At 37.8% G+C, this 21,062-nt stretch overlaps 1 protein-coding gene across 1 annotated transcript in view; it reads left to right on the top strand.

The window, feature by feature from the left end:
• LOC149064569 (neural cell adhesion molecule 1-like) overlaps nt 1-6,031 on the top strand; it is a 141,582-nt gene extending 135,551 nt beyond the window's left edge. Inside the window, exon 15 of the mRNA XM_089254812.1 lies at nt 1,724-6,031. The gene's annotated coding sequence lies outside the window, so the exon portion shown is untranslated. The remainder of the gene's footprint in view (nt 1-1,723) is intronic.
• Nucleotides 6,032-21,062: the final 15,031 nt, after the last annotated feature.

Below are 21,062 nucleotides of genomic sequence, written 5' to 3'. Positions count from 1 at the left end.
TTTGAATCCTGGAATTTAATTAAGAAAAAAAAAAGTTTTTCGAGTCCGTAGATTTAATAATTACTAAATCCATAAGAAAATACTTGCGAAATAGTTTACGAAATGATGTAGTGTTTGCGAATTATTTAATGATACTAAACTGTATCATCTGATTGATTTTTCCCTACTGAATACTAATATCATCATGAAAAAGTTTTATTCGCTCTTGTTCTGAGATATTTAAAAACATGTACTTATTACTATGTTACTTATTACAATAGTGCTACAACACAGTGTTCTTCCTCCTTGCGAACCGGCAAAAACGGGAGAATTCGTTTGTGAATTTGCAAAAAGAAAAAATTACAAGAGGAAACTTTCCTAACCTTCTCTAACCTATCATATTTTATCTCATGCGAGAAACAGTTGAGCTGAGGCAGGCCCATGCTGACTTAATGAGCCATTCGCGGTTTCACTTTGTTAAAGCCTCTCCTTGGACATGCATGGCTTAATCTTTGATATAAGCATATGACTACTGGCAGGTATAATTCGGGTAATAATACCGAGACCTCCCACGAGCGGCAACCAGGCCCGCACCGTTTTCGGCACATCTCCCTTCTCCGATTTCCACCATGCATCGTCCGCCTCAATGGTCCGTGATTTATTCGCTGGGGCTCCTAGGAACCCCGCGCTAGTTCGGTGTAGCACTAGTGGGGTATTCTATATCCCATCGTAGGGCCCGCAACCCGTCAATCGGTTCGCGTCCGCATCGGCGCCTCGGTTACTCAAGCCGAGAGCATTGGGAGGAGGTCGGGAGAACCCGGGAATCGACCCCGCTGCGAGAGGGGTCATTCATGCATCCCATGCGATTGCCGAGGAGCTCGCCGATCTTAGCCAAACAACAAACCAGTGTCCAAAAGTTCCAATTGATCAACGCCAACCGTGGCTCCACTGAGGTCCATGCTGCCACCAATCAAATAAAAACAAAACTATTTTTAATTATCTAAGTGAAATTGGTTGTTGTTTATAAACCGGTGAAATTGAATAATATGTGATATCAAATATTTTATTTTTATTTTCATTGATGAAAATTTTATGCGCGACAATACCGATTGTTATGTTTTTACGTAGAAATTTTCCACACACAGCAAAAATGAAATGCGCTGGTACTCCTGCTGACATCTATGAATTAAAAACAAACTAATCGTGTAACTTTACCTGGAAAATAAAACAAAATTGGTTGTTGTTTTTAAATCGGTGTGCGGCATGAAAATCGAACAACATATAATATGATAAAATATACTCTTCATTTTTATTGTACATATTGGTGTAAATTTTATGCACCCAAAATCCTGTTTCTATGTTTTATGTTTACCACAAAATAATTCTGCGGCAAGCATAAAAATATAGTAATCGGTGTTGTGACGCGTATAAAATTACGTCTCTATATAACCAACAGTCAATTTTATTTGAAGAGATTGATTACAGCAAATAGTTTTGTTCTTATTTGATGGATCGTAACGCAAAGGAACTCCATTTCATTATTTCAAGCAATATTTAAAAAAACCGTTCAAAAGCCGATTCAGCTTTGTCATGGTAAAATTCGTATTCAGCACACCAATTTCATGCAAATGATTGTTTTGTTTCGGACACAGAAACTTTGTCAAAATTGTCTAGTGTTATTTCTTTATCTCAAATACTGTTTTCTTAATCACACGATTTTTTTTATGTTATTGCTGTGTTTCAGCGAAGTTAGTGCGAGAGACTTTTCGGAAGGAGGAACAAGAGAAGTTTTGCTCAAGAAAAATACTAATTCCAAAGTGCTCATCACGAGGACTTTTTCTTCAGAAACACCCGAAATTTTCCCGAATATCGAACGAGAGATCTTATTTAGAAGATATCGTCATTTATACGTGGATAAATACAGTATATACTACATTAGGAACTACGTTCGACCAGCCTAACCGAAGCTTTTAGCGGCAGTCTTCCTCGCTATCAAAGTATCGCGTATAAAAATTAATATATACATACTATTAAATGTACTGCGAGGTAAAAAAATAATATTGTTCATCATCGTCATTATCATCCATCATTCATCGCTTATCGGATATCAGCAAAAGAAAACAAACAAAAAAAGCGCCCGCGAGAGTGAAGAAGAAAGTGTTCGAGAGAGAGTGAATGTTTCACCGGCCTTTTCGAACGTTCAAACAACTGATTTGTAAGATACTCGTTATGAAAAGTGAAAATTATGCTCAAGTGCGAAACGATCAGACGTAAATATTTACAGTATGTTTTATCTGATACAGACACGTTGATCCATTTGTTGTGTTTATTTCGTCAAATATTATCGAACGTTGAACGGTACGAAAAAAAAAAGTTGCTAAATTATCTCCGAGTGGGTATGGGGTTCTGTGTGTCGCCCGTTTGGTGGGCCGTTTTGAAAAATGGTCCAGCAGCATTGATGCACGATTACTCGGTCCCCACATTATAATGGCAAACTGGTAATTATATCTTTCACACAACACAATATTTTTAACTCACGAAGAAAACACGGGGAAGAAACGCAAATAAAAAATCTTAGAAATGACGAATCGTCAGAGATACCTTTTTGGGCAGCTATTCCGAAGCCCTTTCCATACTCGCCACCCAGTTTTCCATATCAGTTTAGTTTGAACATCCACCCTTTCCCACCACACGTAATTTTTTGTTGAATTTTGAATTTCTCATAAACGTATTGTGAGTCACTAGGCGTACTTACAGGGTGGCCCATAAATTCGTAAGTAGTTAAAAAATTCATAAAAATTGAAGGCATAGTGGTTTGCAAAAAAGTTATTCTCACGAGGAGACGTTTTTGGTACAGAAAAAATGTAGTTCAAATTTTTGTCGTTGGAGGACACTACACTCCAGTCCGGCAAAAGTGATTATACCTGAAGATTTCTTTCATCTCGTATGTGTTCGAAACTTTCGTAAAGCTTTAGCCGGTGATTCGTACCTGAAATAAAACACCTTCGCCAATTGTGCTCCATCTACTACTATCATTACCTTGAAAACCTTTTATCAGCAACAGGAAAATTCGGAAATGGGCTGTTAATCATACACACTAAATTTTTTAGGAATCTTATTTGTATATTTCCAGTGATTCGGTTTATGGCAGAGCACTCTATCGACAAAAATGAACTGAATTTTTTTTCATACCAAAAGAAAAAAAACGATGAGAATACCTTTTTCGCAAAAACTGCATTTAAACATGGAAATTCCTTCGTTCTCCTGAATTTTCAAACTATTTACAAATTTATGGGACACCCGCTATTTAGATGTAACATTTCTGTTGTCATCAGAATGTTTCTTATTGTCTTTTTCTGGATTACATGATCAGAATTTTTTGATTTTGAATTTCTTTTCGTCACTACCCCCGAAAGGGGGTTTAGAAGCAGGATTGTGATTCAAATATGTAATACAGTGTTGGGGAAAAGCGTCTGCCACATCCCAAAAATTACTAATCAACCAACTGGCTTGTGAGAGTGCGGTCTGCAATAGCATGCTTATCATAGTCAGGATTAGTCAAGATCGTTAAGTATTAGATCAAGAATTTTTATAACAATAAAAAATTAGTTCGAGAGAGAGATTCCACTCATAGTATCTATCTATGAGTGGAATTTCCTAGCACTTAACGATAAAGTATGTCGCAACAGCAGTAACAAAATCGATATTCAAACAGTTAGAGCAGAAGGTGCACAACGTTTCCTGTCCGCGGGCCAGATTATAGCAAAGTAATGAAATTAAAATTGCAAGTCGCCTTTTTATGACAAATTTTTTGGTGCTTTTTCATAACAATATTATGAAATTGGGGATCTTTCTCTGAAAGGGCTACCTGCATATCAAGTACATTTAGGAGCCATTCAAGTATTATGTAAGCAGATTTTCACCCATTTTTGACCCCCCCCCCCCCACTGTCAGCAAAATTTCGTCAGCAGTTTATAATATTTCATATCTTCAAAAAAGGTTGGTTGATGCAGTAAGCAACCTTAACCCCCCCCCCCCGTCATCAAAAGTCAGCAAATCCGAAATCCCCTTCCCCTCCCCCTCGATGCTGACGTAATACTTGAATGACCCCTTACGCGATTTCTCATTTTGGTTTCCCATCAGTAAACGTGCAGCCCTATTTCGCACAAGTAGGTGGAAGCGAATGGTAAAAATATTTGCAAAGACAAATGATTGCAAATTGGAACATCAGAATTTTTCTAAATTAGAATTTTGAAATCGCATTTGAAGAAGTGGCAAGATGTGTAGAACAATATATATAAGATCATCTTTATTAAACACTTTACTATCAAGGACGTAATATTGCATCGAAATGCCAGTGGAATAAATTAAAATACGCTCACTGTTTTCTTTCCTCTCACCTCATCATCGCTAAACTTTGAGGCAACCGTAGGATTTTTTTCATCTGATTTTTTGTATACCCTGATAGTGATTTTTTCCCACATATGTATCATTCTTATGAAAGTGAAAGAAAGAACAGGTAGAGCGAGGGTGAAAAGAGAAATCCAACTTTGTACCTACATTCTTTTTTTTTATCAACTTATCTATTACTCTTGCACTCTTTAATTTGTTTTTTTCCCTTCCTTTTTTTTCTTATACTTTTTCCCCTTTTTTTCTAACGTGTGGTTAGGTTAGGACAAGGTTACCATATTTATTGCCGATTTATCAAAAAGAGAGGGTCCGAATTTCTTGCTTATAGCTTGTAAGCTTAGTGGTTAAATTACCATCATTCTTGGAAAGAAGATCGCCAACAGAAGAATAATTCTTCGTTAATTCTTAAAAATTATGCATAAGAAGTAATTAATTGTGTCCTCTTAAGTACGGAAAAAAACTTTAGGGGTCCACATTTCGGTATGATTCATATGCTTTAATGACTTGAAAAATTTGATTTTCTTCGTCATTTCAATCTCCCTGAATATGTCAACATGTTACTTTTTTTTGTTTTTGCATCTCGCACCCCTGATCAATTTGATAATTTTTATGGCAACACGATCATTTTCTGCATACGGGGGAACTATTGCTGATTCCGAACTTCAGCGTTCGACATTTTGCCTTCGTATACTCTCACCGAAGGGGTTGGTGCGTCAACCCCTTGGTGTGGGACTCCCTTCGGTCGCAATCTTTTTCTGTAGCAATGTATGCCGTCGTCGTATCTGTCGTACCTCCGCGTGAGGAAAGTTTCTGACAAACTGGTATCTAACTCGCGACATATCCACACACCCTCTGGTACTTCAGGCGAGTATCTTATCGACCTGGGCTACCACGCTCATGCCCCTGGTTAAGAGCCGCTGACCTAAACGATACTTAATGTCTCAGTTCATGCCTTTGCTAGTATAAATTGAGGTCTCTATTCTTGTACTTACACGATTCATATCTTTGACTCAAATAGCAAATGAGAACTCTCTATGCATATTTTTAATATTATTTTTGAAATATTTAATTTACTTTCTTTTAACTACCGAAAAACAACATTTTCTGCAAACTTCAGCGCAAAAACACCGTTCTCTCATATGCCAAACAGTTGATTCCGTAATGATTTTCAAAATATCTTACGGACTTTTTGCCCACTTTAAAAAAAATCAAGCACAAGTACCCCGGGGTGGAAAGGTACATACGGCAGTCTCCGTCTACCATTTCCGAGTTATGAGAACGAGGACATATTGTTGAAATACTGATGCAAAACGAATAAAATTGTATAATTGAAGTTAAATTGCAGAGAGGATATTGGTATGCAAATGAAACAAAATGTTATTGTCCTCTTTCGTTGTCTTAATTCTGATAGATGTAATTGTTATCATGTGTTCAAACCATCGTTTTCATATTTTTCGCTCGATATGGAACTCCACCACGTGTGACTCTAACATCTTTCTATTTATCTTTGAAACCTGGTAACATATTGATTCGCACTTAAACGAAATTGATATTTTTTTTTATGTCAATATATGTTCGATGATATCAAATAATTCGTTTGTAACTCCGAATTTGCCTGTGATAATATTTTTGCCATGTAAATAAAGCCATACGTTGTTTTTGTTCTTTGATACAATTGTTTCACTCATTTTTCGATGTCGCTCTTGTTAATTTAGATTTTTTTTTAATAATATCTATAACTATTTAAAAAAAAACACAACCTAAAGCACAACGAACAGCAAATTAACTCGTTTTCTTGATGAAGGAAAAATTACTTTTCGTAACTGCGTCGGGAGTCAAAAGATTAGGAAAAACCAAGAACCATTCGGTTCAGTTAGAGCGGTATTCACCGATATGGTTTAAATGTAGTCATAATTTTTTTGATAAGAGATCGTCACGGATTGGTTAAATTCAGGTTTTAATCAATCTATGTTGTTCTCTTATCCAAAAATTGTGACTACAGTTTTTAAACCATGTCGGTGAATACGGCCCTTAGGCCGCTGGGCAACTTCACAGTGGGCAACTATGCGATCCGCAATATCGACACGAATTGGCTAAAATACCCGAAATTCAAGTTTGTAACCAATTCCGTGTAACGTCGCTCGTCGTATCAATCTAATGTGAACCCGGCCTTGAATCAATCTGTTGCATGCAAGCACGCTGGGACTAACTTGGCTACCCAAAAGTGTTCGGGGCATGTGCTTTTATACACGAGAGAAATCGATTGATTCTACAATTAAACACCACATCCAAGTTACATTAAGGTTAGCAATGTGCTGATTTTAATCTTACCACGTGGGAAAGTTGCCACAAGATTTCTTTTTCGGGACCCACAAAATTCACCCCTGACATTTCGCCTCGGACAGGGCCAAGTGACTCAGTCAAGATTCTTCAACATGGGCCCGTATGTGGTCACATTTGGCCCTCAGAGCTTTTTGCCGCGACTTGCCGACCATTTTTAGAAAATGGCTAAAAAATTGAAGACAGGCCCCAGTGAGAGAAGGAGCACGAGGCCCCAAACAGTTTTTGAGAGAAATTCGGCCTTTAAAACGCATATACTTTATACTTACAGAATTCCCGAAAGAAATTTTAGAATAACAATAGTAATTCGGGGAAATAATTTCGGAATTATTGAAAGAAATAATTTCAGAGTTTTAGAAAGATGTTTTCAAAATTAATGAACGAAATTAGTTTAATTAATGAGTGGAATTTCGGTATAATAATAGTAGTAATTCGGAAAAATAATTTCAGAATTATTGAATTTATTATTTCGGAAAATTATTTCTAATTAATGGGTGAATAATTCCAGAATTATTGAAAGAAATAATTTTTGAAACAAATATTTTCCGAATTAGTGAAAGAATATGAAGTGATTCGAAATTAGAAATAAAAATTATTTCATAATTGAAGAAAAAAATTATTTCATAATTGAAGAAAAAAATTATTTCATAATTGAAGAAAAAAATTATTTCATAATTGAAGAAAAAAATTATTTCATAATTGAAGAAAAAATAATGCTTCATTATTGAGAGAAATTATTTCAAACTAATGAAAGTAGTATTTTCCGCACTACAGAATTGATCTTTTTTGTCGCGCCACGGTCATTTTCTTCCATGATGTGTATAATTAGACCGGGACCTACATCTATTGGCCCTTCTGTTAAGATAAAATTCTATAAATATGGATTCCGTCTTATAATTCTAAATGCTTCAAATTGATGGCCCGCGGGCTTTTTTGGGAAGTTTGAATTTGCCCCCCCCCCTACCTCCACGCTATGTCTGAAAAGTTGAAGACGCCTGGAGTAAGTGAGTGACTGTATGAGAGATCAAGTCAGTGGGTGAGTGACCATATGCCTTTTTTCAGATGATGGTGTACAGGGACACACGATGCTCGTGAAAGCATTTATTTATTAATCATGAAAACACTTTATTAATGTTTTTTCCCCAATTGAAAGGCTTTTCATTCAAGAAATAAGTAGGATGATCTCCAAGCTATATTTTGAAACAAATAATAAAAAGGTTAACATATTGATCCCTTCCCTATAGAATTATTCTTTTCCATTTCATGACCGAATCGAAAAAGTTTGATCAGTTTTTACGAGCACTCCACTAAATTCATTAATTTAGGCTGTCCAGATGTATCCTAAAGGGGTCGTGCAGAGCGGACTAGCCTTCCACACGACATTTACATAATGTCGTAATAATATGATAATTCAAGCGCTTATCGGCTTCATCTCGAAATATGGAAGACAGGCGGCAACACCAGCAAAGAACACGACTTGCGTCCGAGTGGCGCAGTGGTAAGATGCTCGTCTTCCACTATCAAGTGTTACCACCAATGTCCACGGGTTCAAATCCGGGCAAGGACATCAGAAAAAAGTTCTTTACCTAGCGATCGTGGGGCGGCGACCACCGGTACAGATGGCACTTTCGTTTCCCACCCAACTCCACTGGTTGGAAATTGCCGTATAGCGATATATGACAAACAGGAGTTGGTATGAGATAAAGCAGCAAGAACACACGAAACAAACGCAACTCTGACAGCATAAATACGTTAGAGGCCACACACAGAAATACATACACGTTCCTATTCGTTAGATATTCAGCAGAGAAATTTGCACGTGGGGTGTATGTACGATTAAGTATTAGCAGTATCTTAAAAGGAGGATAGGAAGGTTAACACATATCAGAATTTTCGAAAGAATAAATTTATAAAGCTCTTTGTAACACGAACAGCTGGATCGAATGACGTTGAAGTGCTATGAAATTATAAGCGATTCATTGCAAAGAGGGTCACTTTCTAATCCTCAAAATATGGATATAGCGTTTTATTTATACAATATTGTTGGCCCCGGGGCCTATACAAGAGGATGCGATTGAGAATGACAAAGGTATTATTTAATATCAGACAAGAAACTAGCGATAGAGTGGGAGATTCGACAGTAGAGCTTGGGAGTTTGTTCCATTCACCAATGGTATGAGGAAAGACGCTGTATTTAAAGCAGTCAGTGGAAGCAAAAATAGGTTTTAATTTAAGGGAATGATCGAGTCTTTTTTCTAGAGATGTAGGATGGTTTGGCTAAGATACCAGAACTAAGATACCAATGTTGAATTTAAAATGGAAAATTTTATAAAACAATGTTAATCGAGAAATGAGAGGAAGAGTAGAGAGAGGGAGGAGATGAAGTTCGTTTTTAAGTTCGGACACAGAAATGAAAGATGACCAGCAATCATGAGCAAATCAAGTTTGGATCGATTCGAGTTTTAATCTCAGCGTTAGTAATATACCAAAAAAAAAATGTCTTGTGTGTTTCACGAAATGGCACTTGTGGTCACAGACATGGTGTGCAACTCTTACCGCTTAAGCACACAGTGATGCCACCCTGCATATTAATTAGTGCCGACAATCTCTACTTCTACAGCATAGAATACGTATTCAAATACTGCAATTTGTTAGCTTACTGTGAGAATACTACTAGACTATGGATCTCTTCCGATGCAATTTGTATATTATAGCGGAGTTTGTCCGGCGATTTAGTATTTTCGAGAAATATTTCGGGATGACTTGCAACATTGGATAAAGAAAGCTTAAATATTGAAAACTCAATATTCTGATCTCACCGCCCATTTATTTACTCCATTTTTGCTAAAAGGTAATCTCGTATAAACACTGCGCGAATTCGGTTCCGAGCCTGTTCCTTTTGTTTGTGTCTCGCGGGAGATAAGTTAAACATCAATTCTAATCGGCACAGGACCAGAGCGCCTCATGAATCTTTCCGCCACTGATCTCCCGGGAATCCCTAACATGACAAACAAAAAAAAACCGGAATATTTCTGTTTCTAACGCCAAAAAAAAGAAAGAAAAAAGAATACCTTTTCTCCTGCCTTGTAGAAGGAGGAGACATGTCGAAATCTCGTTCATTCCCAAGAGTTTGAGGGTGAAACTAACGAATCAGTCATATTAGGTGTTTTATGAGACCTCATTTCTTTTAGAAAGAGATATATTCCGTATACGTAATATGTGCTACCGCTGCTCAGTGCCGTCTTAACGTGGGCCTCAAGAGAAGAGGGGCCTCACAAAAATGAGATGCGGTTGAAATTTTGTAGGATTTACCAGGTAGGGCCTCCGAAAAACCACTTGGCCCGGCGGCCCACGATACTCTTAAGACGGCCCTGCCGCTGCTCTCTAAAAAGTTTATCCTGGACTCAATTTTCAAAGGTCATGTTTGTTGCGCTATATATTTCACCGTCAATAGCCCTAAATGTGCTATTTCAGATGTTACCCAACTCCATTCATATCTGCATTCAGTTGTTTACATTCCTTCAACACTAAGACCTACATAACATGAAAATTCATGCATTCACCATTGAACAGATATACATTTCTGACACACTTTTGAAGCGTTTCATCATCTCTTTATCGAATATACGTTGCAATTCGATAACTTTGATCATTTTTCGAATCTTTTACTGCCGTTTTTGTTTAATTAATGTAAATTAATAGAAGTAAAGAAAAACCTTCTGAAACACGTTAGAACTGTATTTGAAAATGTAGATTAATTTAAAATTACTGCAGTATATTCTGCTTATAACGTTCCCATTTAGAAAGTTTTCTTGCTTAGTACGATTTATTTTCGTAATCCTAATTTTTACTAACACTTATCGAAATTTGCCGTTTAAAGTGTTCTCCCGCCCACAACGTTTTTAATAACAAGTTTATGAAAAACGCAATAAGTGGGATCCCTCCTCATAGAGCGCCAATGACGGAACCGACTCATCTAATGTATATGCATATATATGTATATTAATTGCCATCATCATCATCACGTTTCCCCCCCCCCCCAGTTGTTCACTCCTCGAACAGCTTCCGTCATCGACAGATGATGAGCATTGTAGCTTGTCCAATCATCCTGTGATAATCGAAAATGGTTTTTTTAGATGCAATTTTTTTTTAATGATGTACATTTATATAGATGGCGTACGCATATATATTTTCTTTTTCTATTCTTCGACAGATTTGCTTGTACTGTGCATCGGATTGAAAAGTGGTATAGTGGCTGACACCAATTACTGGCGTGCAGATGATTTTGGGTTCGAACCCAGATTTTGAGTTTGTATCCCCCCCCCCCCACTTTATTTCAATTGCACTGAATTTGCAACTAAGTTTGATTGTCATCTAACTTTCAAAAAAGAAAAACAAAAAGAGCTGAAAAGGGGGAGCGTTTTTTTACGCTCCCGCAATGAGGGAAGCATTTTTCCGACTATTCCTGTAGAAAAAAGGTTAAAAAATCTGAAATTCAGGTTTTTGAAAATCAATTTTATAAAGATACATTTATAATTCTCCTTTCACATGCCTTCGATTCTAACTGAACATTTCCTTTAAATTTTGTAATTAATTTTAAATTACTAATTAACAAATTTTTTAATACTAATTTTTAAAAATCGATAGGGTACTTGAGAGATAATTCCCAATCGAATTGTCCGTGGTCCAATTATTGAGGTGGACATTCCTAAACTAGACAGCATCAGATATCTGCGAATTTCCGTAGAAATTTGAAGAGCTATTCTTTCACGTGATACTTGTATTTGTGAAATAAATTCATTGCAACAATCACAGGTACGTTTTTTTTTTTGCTTCTGCAATCTTTAATCATTACGTACTAGTATATAACTAATTAAGCACGAAAATTTCCCCAAATAATGTTTGGGCTCTGGGCCTCGATTTCGTTGAGACGCCCTTATTTCTGAAAATTTCCAGTTCCGAAAGTTTTGACAATCACAGTTTTTGTTTGTTTTTTTTCCTGAATAGACATTTACAAATTAGCGTATCCTTTAAGACTGCGATGAGCTGGTGACTATCGATAGATCGCTTTATTTCTGTGTGTCAGTCGCTTTCTCTTTCATCTTCCCTCATATTAGTTACATCGGATTCATCTCATACTGTGTTATTCTTTTGTTATTATCCTTTTATTTCATTGTATAAATTTCACAGTAGATACAGAATACGGCCTCAGGGCATGGCAAATACACGCGAAAGGAAAAGTTTGTAAGGCGTAGCCCAATGATATCCAAGTTCTTCTCTAATTTAATCACGCGTTTTCTCGGGAAATTTTCTTCTTGCGTTAAATCGAGCGAACTTAATTAACAGAAAATGAAAGTTATTTGGAATCGTCCCGTAAAAGAGACGCCGAGAAATTGTTTGCCTTTATTTATCATAAAAGGCCCTTTTCACGGAAGAATTGAGGAAGATGGAGTTAATTCTGCCGATAGCGTTACATTGCGATGTTCAGAAATTCGTTTTGGCAATTATATGGCGTTTTGTTCACTGTTTGTGTATCGTCTTTTGTCGCGAAATTATCGAATCGTGTTTCCTCGACTGTACATCCAATTCGGTTATTTGGAACACGGAAAAGAGGGCCGATCTTTTACTGCATCGATCAAATTCGATTCGAACATTTCCGATTGCACGACAGGCGCCCTTTGTTGCTTTGAAGTTCTCTTCGTAGTACGTACATCGAATCCACATGTAAAACAGCCTCGAAAAACTGAGCACTACAACAACGTAAACTCCCGTTGAACCAAAATTTCTAATGATAAGTAAACCGTCACAAAATGGCATTAAAAGTACTTCTGCAGGAAAGTGCGAAGAATGGCCGCACATGTGTTTCAATATTAAAAGGAATTATTATGCAGACTGGTCATAATTAAGATAGAGGTGTTTAACGCTCGATCGTGAAGAAAGATGTTTATGCCAAATCCGACAAACCTTGGTGTAAATGCAAATTAGGCTATAGCGATTTCATTTCGAGAAGAAGAAAAAATTATTGAGTAATGAGTACCATTTTAGGAATTAAATAATGAAAATTAACGCGTTGGGTGAAACAACTTAGTGCCAGCGTGTGTAATATTTAAAATTTTACAATATGGTTATGATTAGTAAAAAAAATTCATGATTTCTAACTTTCTCTGTATCCCCAATGCCAATATTAATTTTGAAATGAAAGTGCAGTTTTATCTCCGGTGATGAAAATATTACTTTATTTTTTCTTTAAAAATCACAACTTTATCGTCTGAGTACAGCTTAAATGAAGTTAGCTTTTAACAACAGATTTCTTTGTTATTTTTTTTGGGATCTAGTTATGGCCACCCTCCGCCCGAGTAGGGTGGTGGTAATATGCTCATCTACCACCGTAAAGGTAGCCGTCACGGTCCCAGGTTCAAAACCTAGGAAAGAATATACATATTTTCCTACGTGTAACGAGCTTGAGGCGACAACCGATAGATGGTGCCTTCGTTTCCAACCCAACTCATTGATGTCATGGACGATGTGTCCAGAGTTGGTATTTGGTGAAGTAGTTATGACCACCTGTACTTGTGAAATGAAGGACAAGATTTGGAATATCACAACTCTGCAAAGATTTATTTGGAGTAAAACATAACCATCGGTTTTTTTTCCTAAATACAACTCAGCTGATTTATAACCAATTGAATAATTTACCTCAAATAAGTTGTTTTTTTAGGAGGAAGTAAATTGTTTATTCGTCTTGAATTTGTAAAGTAGTTTCACGAGATTCGAGTGCACATCCACGTTTGGTTCCAGTCAAAGGATGTCGAGGAGCAGGTTCGCTTTTGATGATGCCTCTGTTCCCACGAAAGCGAGAAGTTCCGTCCGAGGAAAGAAATTCATTTTTGGTGCGTTTGTCTCCGAGTTATTGCTCCCGAGCGTGATATTCCGCGGAAATTAATGAGCCACGCAGTTTCTCTTTCTGTGCTCGCGCTCAGTTGTGCTCGAAACGACTTCTTACAGCCGCATTCGAATTGTTTTCCTCGTCCCCGGAGATTCGACGGCAATTTGTGGAACAAAGAGTAAAAATGCAAAACATCAATAATGACCGGCTCCGACCAACGCTTAGATTAAGTTTTAGGAAGTCATAAATTTGCCCCTTGACAAATGGACTTGAAACTTTTCCCAATAAGATTATCTGCGCTTGATCTGATAAATGGCTGAGAAATTGCGTCGAACATTGAGTTATTTCTCGTGACATTTCAGTGGATTCCAACAGTTTGTCTTCCTCGCTAATCCAACCGAGCCGTTCCAGCGTCGCTTCTTTTTCAAATCGATCGCTTGATTAACTTCGTCTTTATATATATATTTATTTATTTATTCTATCATCATTTTTTTTCCGATTCCTGCTCCCGAATCGAATTGCGATTTTAAACTCGAGAGACTTAGTTTTTTCTTCATCTAAATATTTGACGTAACATATATGGTGAATCTCATTATAAGTCATAAGTGCACGGACTCCTTCCATATTTTAATTCGACCGACGAAAAATTTTAAAACAAATTCATCTAATAAAATTTAACCTTTTTTTGTCTATTTGATCTTCGAATAATAAATTCAGTGATTTTCCACGCGTATTTCTCTTCAAGACATGTGCCAGCTTTGATATTGCCTTTCGTGAAGCAATAATATTCAGCTTTTACAAGGCTTCCCAAGGAATAATTAATCTTTTACACTGCTTTTAAATAATTAATTCAGCTTTCACACACCGCTTTTAAATAAATTCTGCTCTCAACGTCTTACCAAGAAATAATTCAGATTTCATACCATCCTGGAAGATAAAAATAAGCTTCTTGTCTACCTTCGAAGAAATAATCAAGCGGGGTGACAATAATTTTATATGCAGAGTACTTTTCGGTTATAACACCCACGCATTTTTTCGACACCAAATTGGTGAACTTTGGCTTGATTCTTTCCGCATGCCTCCGGCACGATACTAGGCTTGTTGGAACGATATTTAGATCTCTTGGCACGATATTTAGCAAGAACATTGTGATATAAAAATATTTAACAGAATTTATTGGAGTGTAAAAACCACTAAAACCAGTACCACTAAAACGAAAGCTGCATCAAAGATTTCGATACAGATCACCTTTGACTGACTTCATCCGGGGTCGCAATTTGGGGGGGGGGGGGCAGCTAAAAAAATACACCCAAGATGGAACTTTCCCCATACTTCAGATTAGTGGTTCCTAATGTGGGTGTTAACGTCCCCACACCCACATTGGGATGTTCCAGGGAGCGGTAGAAGCAGCCAGTATAACATAGGATCCTATGGGTTAGATTGCGTTGGGGGTGATGGGAGGAAAAACTTTCTGAAGGGGGCGATGGGACAAAAAGGTTGGAAAACTGTTTAAGCCGGGTTTTCCTAGAAGTAGAATTTCAGCGCCGAGTGCAGCGCGAAAACGCTGATTGGTTAAAAACCTGAAATTCTGGTTTTTTGACCAATCAGCGTTTTCACGCTGCGCGCACCATAGAAAACCTGCTCCTAGGAAAACCCGGCTTTAGATGCTGAAACCGGCGATGTTTTGCCCGTCTCGACCACTTTTGTATTCCTCCGTGTCGGCTCGCGCACGTCTTTGTTGTTGTAGAGGGAGGCATTCCAGTTTCCTTATAGCCCAGTGAATTCACCCTTTATAATCGCTCCTTGTATTACACGGGGGCTCTGAAAGGCGTACTTGCTCGGCGGACAAACTAACTAGTTGTGTCCCTGACTTCAGGTGAATCAAGTCAACCAGTCCTGCTTTGACCTTCGAAAATCAAACACAACCCACCCACCCCCACACACACACACGCACGCACGCACACAAAATAGGCTTACTGCATGGGAAAAGTGATTGATAAAAAAAGTGCATGTTTGACAAATGCGAGATGAATATATTTATTTGACTATAACTATGATAATTAGTCATAATTATCATAATATGATTTATGAAAATAATGAAGCAATGAAAATAATAAAATGGAATTACCTTTTTAGCACAATATCGAAAGCAACCAAACGCAACGATGTTAGCTAAAAATATACTAGATTTAGCACCGGATAGCTGTTTCGGTGCTACTATAGTTTCGTCGGTGGAAAAAATAAAATGAAGTGAAATGAAAAATAAAATTCATTTTCAGCTGTCTGGTGCTCAATCTTGTACATTTTTAGCTAACATCATAGTATTTTTTGCTATCTACATGAAAATAATCTTAATTCTTGATTTTAAAAATTCAACCACACCATGTTGAAAGCGGGAAAAAACAGGATACTTTTTTATAAAAAAAAATTTACGGGAACATCCCGTAAAATACGGATCTTATGGTCACTCCTTCTCTTTACATGCAAGTGTCTGGCCCTCGAGTGGCAGAAATACCGCATATTTGGCCCGTGGACTGAAAAAGTTGCGCTCCCCTTGGTTATAGTCTCAAGCATCAAAAGACACCGATATCTTCGTTTACGAGTACCAAAAGCCAAAATACACCTTCTCGACTATGTTCGAAACCACGAAATGAACTTGGTTTTTCGGATATTTTTTCCAACGATCCCCGCGTTTTGCCAATCAGTTTCCCTTTTTGAATATGAATTTCATGAACTTTTTCATGAATATGACATTATAACTATCGGGAGAACAACTTCTCTCAAGATAAGGACATTTTATTTCTTTCGGCGCTGCGCACGATTCGGCAGAGTTCATCTTAAAATGCGTGCACATCTTTACAGATTCTTAGATAACAAGATATCATTTCGGACGAGCAATCTTCGATATCATTCGTAATAAGAATCAATTTCCTTTTGTGAAAGAAGCTCATTTTTTCTTTGAATTTCAAGACTCCATATTCCCTTTTTTTAGTTCATCCTCTTCTTTCTTTTTTACCGGAGCGGAAAATAAAGATGGCCCGATGAAAAGGAAGGTCCATTGTGGGAAGTATTGAAGGATCAAGTCCGACAAGAAAAAAAAAAATCCACGAATCCATTGTTGCTTCATCGACATAGAAAATTGAATATGATCTTCACTTGTATTTATGGAGTTTGTGAATTACACTTATCTATTCTATAATATAAAATCACAAACAAACTCGAAAAGGGCCTGTTGCTAAGCAACCGAGTGACGGAAGTCTGTTACGGAAGTGGGTTCGATTCATATATCGATATTCACATTCATATATCGATATGATATCATATATCGATATGATATCATATATCGATATTGGGTCGATATTCACATATCGGGACCCATTTGACCCATCGGGACCATGTTATGTGCATGTACCAAGAGGCTCCTACATCCTACAGCAGAGCCCTTAGGCTGGAATTTAGATTTCGAGCCCCCAAACCAGCTTTTCAGGGGCCCCTCTGTGATTAATTTATAGTGTGAAAAATCAAAAAGTGATAAGAATCGTTGTGGCCCCTGTCAGCCCTTCCTTTGTGGAGGGGGGGGGAGGTCCATGCCGAGAGGTATATATATGTATAATATACACACACAACAGCAGTGCTCCCAACACAGGGTCGGGGTACCCGGGGAAGATTTCACGTATAAGTAAAAAGTTTTCATTTCCAGGGGCCATTGATGGATCTCATTGTTTTCTTGCTGCTTTAACGTTGAAAAATTTCGATAGCGGAAGCAAAAGATATATCCAGTCTGGGGCCCCACCAAAAGTAAGCGAATTGGTGTCCCGGGTAATTGGTTGGGGGGTCCTGGATTTTATTCGTTGGTAAAACGAATACAAATGAAAATTTTTCATGGCACTCGCTCCGGGGGATGACCGACAAGCTTCCAAGTCGGGGGCCCCATGTTTACAGGTTTCATTTTGGGGGCCCTGGATGAATCTCATTCTTTTCTGTTGTAGAATTTGCAACAGCGGAAGCCCGAGATAAAGCCAGTCTGGGGCCCCACCAAAAGTATGCGAATTGGTGTCCCGGGTAATTGGTTGGGGGCCCTGGATTTTATTCGTTGGTAAAACGAATACAAATGAAAATTTTTCATGGCACTCGCTCCGGGGGATGACCGACAAGCTTCCAAGTCGGGGGCCCCATGTTTACAGGTTTCATTTTGGGGCCCTGGATTTTATTCGTTGGTAAAACGAATACAAATGAAAATTTTTCATGGCACTCGCACCGGGGGATGACCGACAAGCTTCCAAGTCGGGGGGCCCCATGTTTACAGGTTTGATTTTGGGGGCCCTGGATGAATCTCATTCTTTTCTGTTGTAGAATTTGCCACAGCCGAAACCCGAGATATAGCCAGTCTGGGGCCCCACTAAAAATCTGCGTATTGTGTCCCCGCTACTGGATGTGGGGCCCTGGATTTTATTCGTTGTAAAATTGATAAAAATGAAAAATTCTCACAGGGGGGTGTCCGACAAGCTTGCAGGTCAGGGCTTCATGGAAATGTTGGCAGGTTGTAATTCGGTGCCCCTGAATGTATCTCATTGATTTTTGTGGTTTAACATTGTAAAATTTGCAACACATCGGTAGCCCAAGATATATCCAGTGTGGGGCCCCACTGAAATTCAGCGAATTGAATCTGGGGACCCCCATGGGGAAGTTTTCTGGGGATACTTGATGAATCTCATTTGTTTTTTGTTGCTTTATTATTATTTTCATTAAAATTCGCTTCTTCAGTAGGCTGGTGCTTTCACACGTCCCTTTCCCCTTTTCCATAGCACGCTGATGAAGTGGGACGAAATAAACAAGATATGTCCGGGAGAGAAGTGGGGGGGGGGGGGTTGGCCGCCAAAGGCGGCAGGGGGGCAGAGCCCCCCTAGTAGACAAATAAAAATGAAGACAAAAATACAATTTTTCATAAAAGTAGTAACATATGTGGCATGCGTAAAAAAGAAAGTGAATGCAAGAGAAAGTGTTGCATAAACGGATACCCCGGCCGATTTTCGAGTTGTTCAGGATAAGGCGTCTTTAATATATCGAGCGGATTAATCACCCTCCATCTTGGAGAGACAAAACAATTTTTCTCTTCAAAGTAGCGTTTAATCGTTAAAAAAAATAGCATAGGCAACATTAGGCGCTGCAACGATAATACTGACGTGACGTTACACTTCGCACAAATCTGCGAGTCATTACTGCAAGTCAGTCTCATATTTGAAAAAAATCTCTCCGCAGAGAGCAGACGGACTAACAACATTATACTTACATAACAGGAAAATTCGAACGTTTATCATCTTCACTTCAAAAGTAAGACAGATGACATCACCAACAAGAACACGAAACAAGCACAACTCTGCCCGTCCACAACACTCGTTTACGTTATTTGCCGGTTCGATTACACGAAAACGACTGTTCATTACATCCATTATCGTGCATTTATATATTTCATATTATAAAAACAATTGTTTTGTTTCCTACGATTTCGTTGTGAGTTTTGGAACGATACACTAATGTGTGCATTGTACTTGTTACACAGTAGAAATCATACAGCTTCGTTTGATCATTTTTGTCGCACCACGGTCATTTTCAGCTTCGTTTCTGATAAGAGAATTGTGAGGTTGTGGGGGTGGGTGATAGGCCGTAGTTATCGCAAGAGATATGCTCTCTTTGAAATGAAATAAATTGTATTCTAGGTCTAGAACAGGACAGGTGAAAGAAACTACTTATGGTATGATAAACTGAATGCTTCCGGCGAGCCTCATTTCCAATATACGCTGTTGCTGGCTCGTAAACATTTGTTGGTGTGCTAAAAAATACCCAAAACACGTTTATATATACAGCATCAAATTTATTAGCATTGAATACTAATCCATAACAAATAGGTAAACACGGTCCCAAAACATTCGAAAACAGAACTAATTGTTTTATAGCTCCAAAACAACAAATGATAGAGTTTTATATGCGTTGCCAGTTCAGAAAGAGGGAAAAAATCCAAAACAGCTTTTGTGTCGATTCATTTATATTCCAGTAAAAAGTATCCACATTCCATGTACACGAAAATCTCGCGATTTGTCTACAACGTGCACTGAAGTCAGTCGAGTTGGCAACCACGGATGCAAATAAAACTAAGAAAATATGAAGAGACGCTTCAAAGAGAAGAAATAGAAGTGAAACTTTTTTGCAGCTACGAGTGGCTCGTGGAAGAAGGACGTCAATTCGACAAATAGCTGCAAACGAACTTTTTTCGCGATCGATTTCCTTTTCGTACAAATGCGTTCGAAAATATTCATATTAAGACGAGAATTCTTATTTTGAAAAGCGTGCCTTCATTTTTTTTTCGCCCGAAGACACATCTTGAAATTCGAATAGTAGAATAATTCCGAGCAGATAAAAGTGAGTGAATGTTGTTGAAATGAAAGAGATGGAATGATAACAGCAGTCGGACGGGACTGTACAAACATTTTGACAGCAAATGAAATCCCGTTTTTTGCGAAGTAACATCCAACCATTGAATAAAATGAATGGAGGCCACGTAACACACGAGAACAACGCGATGGCTGGAAAACAAAATGTGAACAATTTCTTTGCCTGGAATATTTCAACCACATTACAGTATTCGCTTTTACAGCAGGAAAAGAAATTTTTTTATACCTACTTTTCTCTTCTCAACACTTCATGGTATAAATTGTGATAACATCTGACGCTTAGTAAGTTCGTAAGTTCTGAAGTAAGTTCAAAGGAATAAAATAGGACGAGTTTTTTACCACACAGAACGGAAATAATCTCCGAAACATGCAGTAGCCGAAACTTCAATTCTCACAACCATAACGGCGGACAAAATCAACTTTTGGAAACCTGTTCACCTAAAATAAAAACTTTTAAAAGCTAAAAAAACCCGAAAGTTCTTTTTCGTTTGCTGTTAGTTTATGCTCACTCTTTCCATCGAAGAAGCTTCAAGACAGGCAAAGTACTCCAACGTCAACTTTTTTTGAAGGCTGTTGTCATTTATACTGTTGAAATAGAGAATACAGTATCAAAATCAGTAATAAAGTTACGCTGTGTGTGTGTGTGTGTTTCCGTTCGGGTTAATTTTATTAATCAGTTAATTTATTAAGAGTTAATTTTAACTAATTTTATTCGGTATTAAAATAACTTCAAAACCTATAAACGAAAATAATTTGACGCAGATGCTGAACTGGTTCTTGAGACAATTTGACCTGTCAAAAAAGACAACTCTTACGATGTCATGTGACGTTTTCGTTCTTGGAGTACTCTTTCATGGCTGAAGACGCAACGCGGTGTTCACCTCAATTAATTATGGTCATAAGAAAGACCAATCGCATCATCCACGTCAGTGGCTCTTAACCAAAGGTGGTCGCACTCTAGAATGTGCTAGGAAATTATTTTTGTGGTTGCGAGATAA

The sequence above is a fragment of the Pholcus phalangioides genome, unplaced genomic scaffold (genome assembly GCF_987345545.1).
Source record: "Pholcus phalangioides strain wild (caught in Gottingen) unplaced genomic scaffold, Ppha-v1.0 ptg000042l_1, whole genome shotgun sequence".
In the NCBI taxonomy this organism is placed as follows: domain Eukaryota; kingdom Metazoa; phylum Arthropoda; class Arachnida; order Araneae; family Pholcidae; genus Pholcus; species Pholcus phalangioides.
This window is presented reverse-complemented; position numbering and strand designations above follow the sequence as displayed.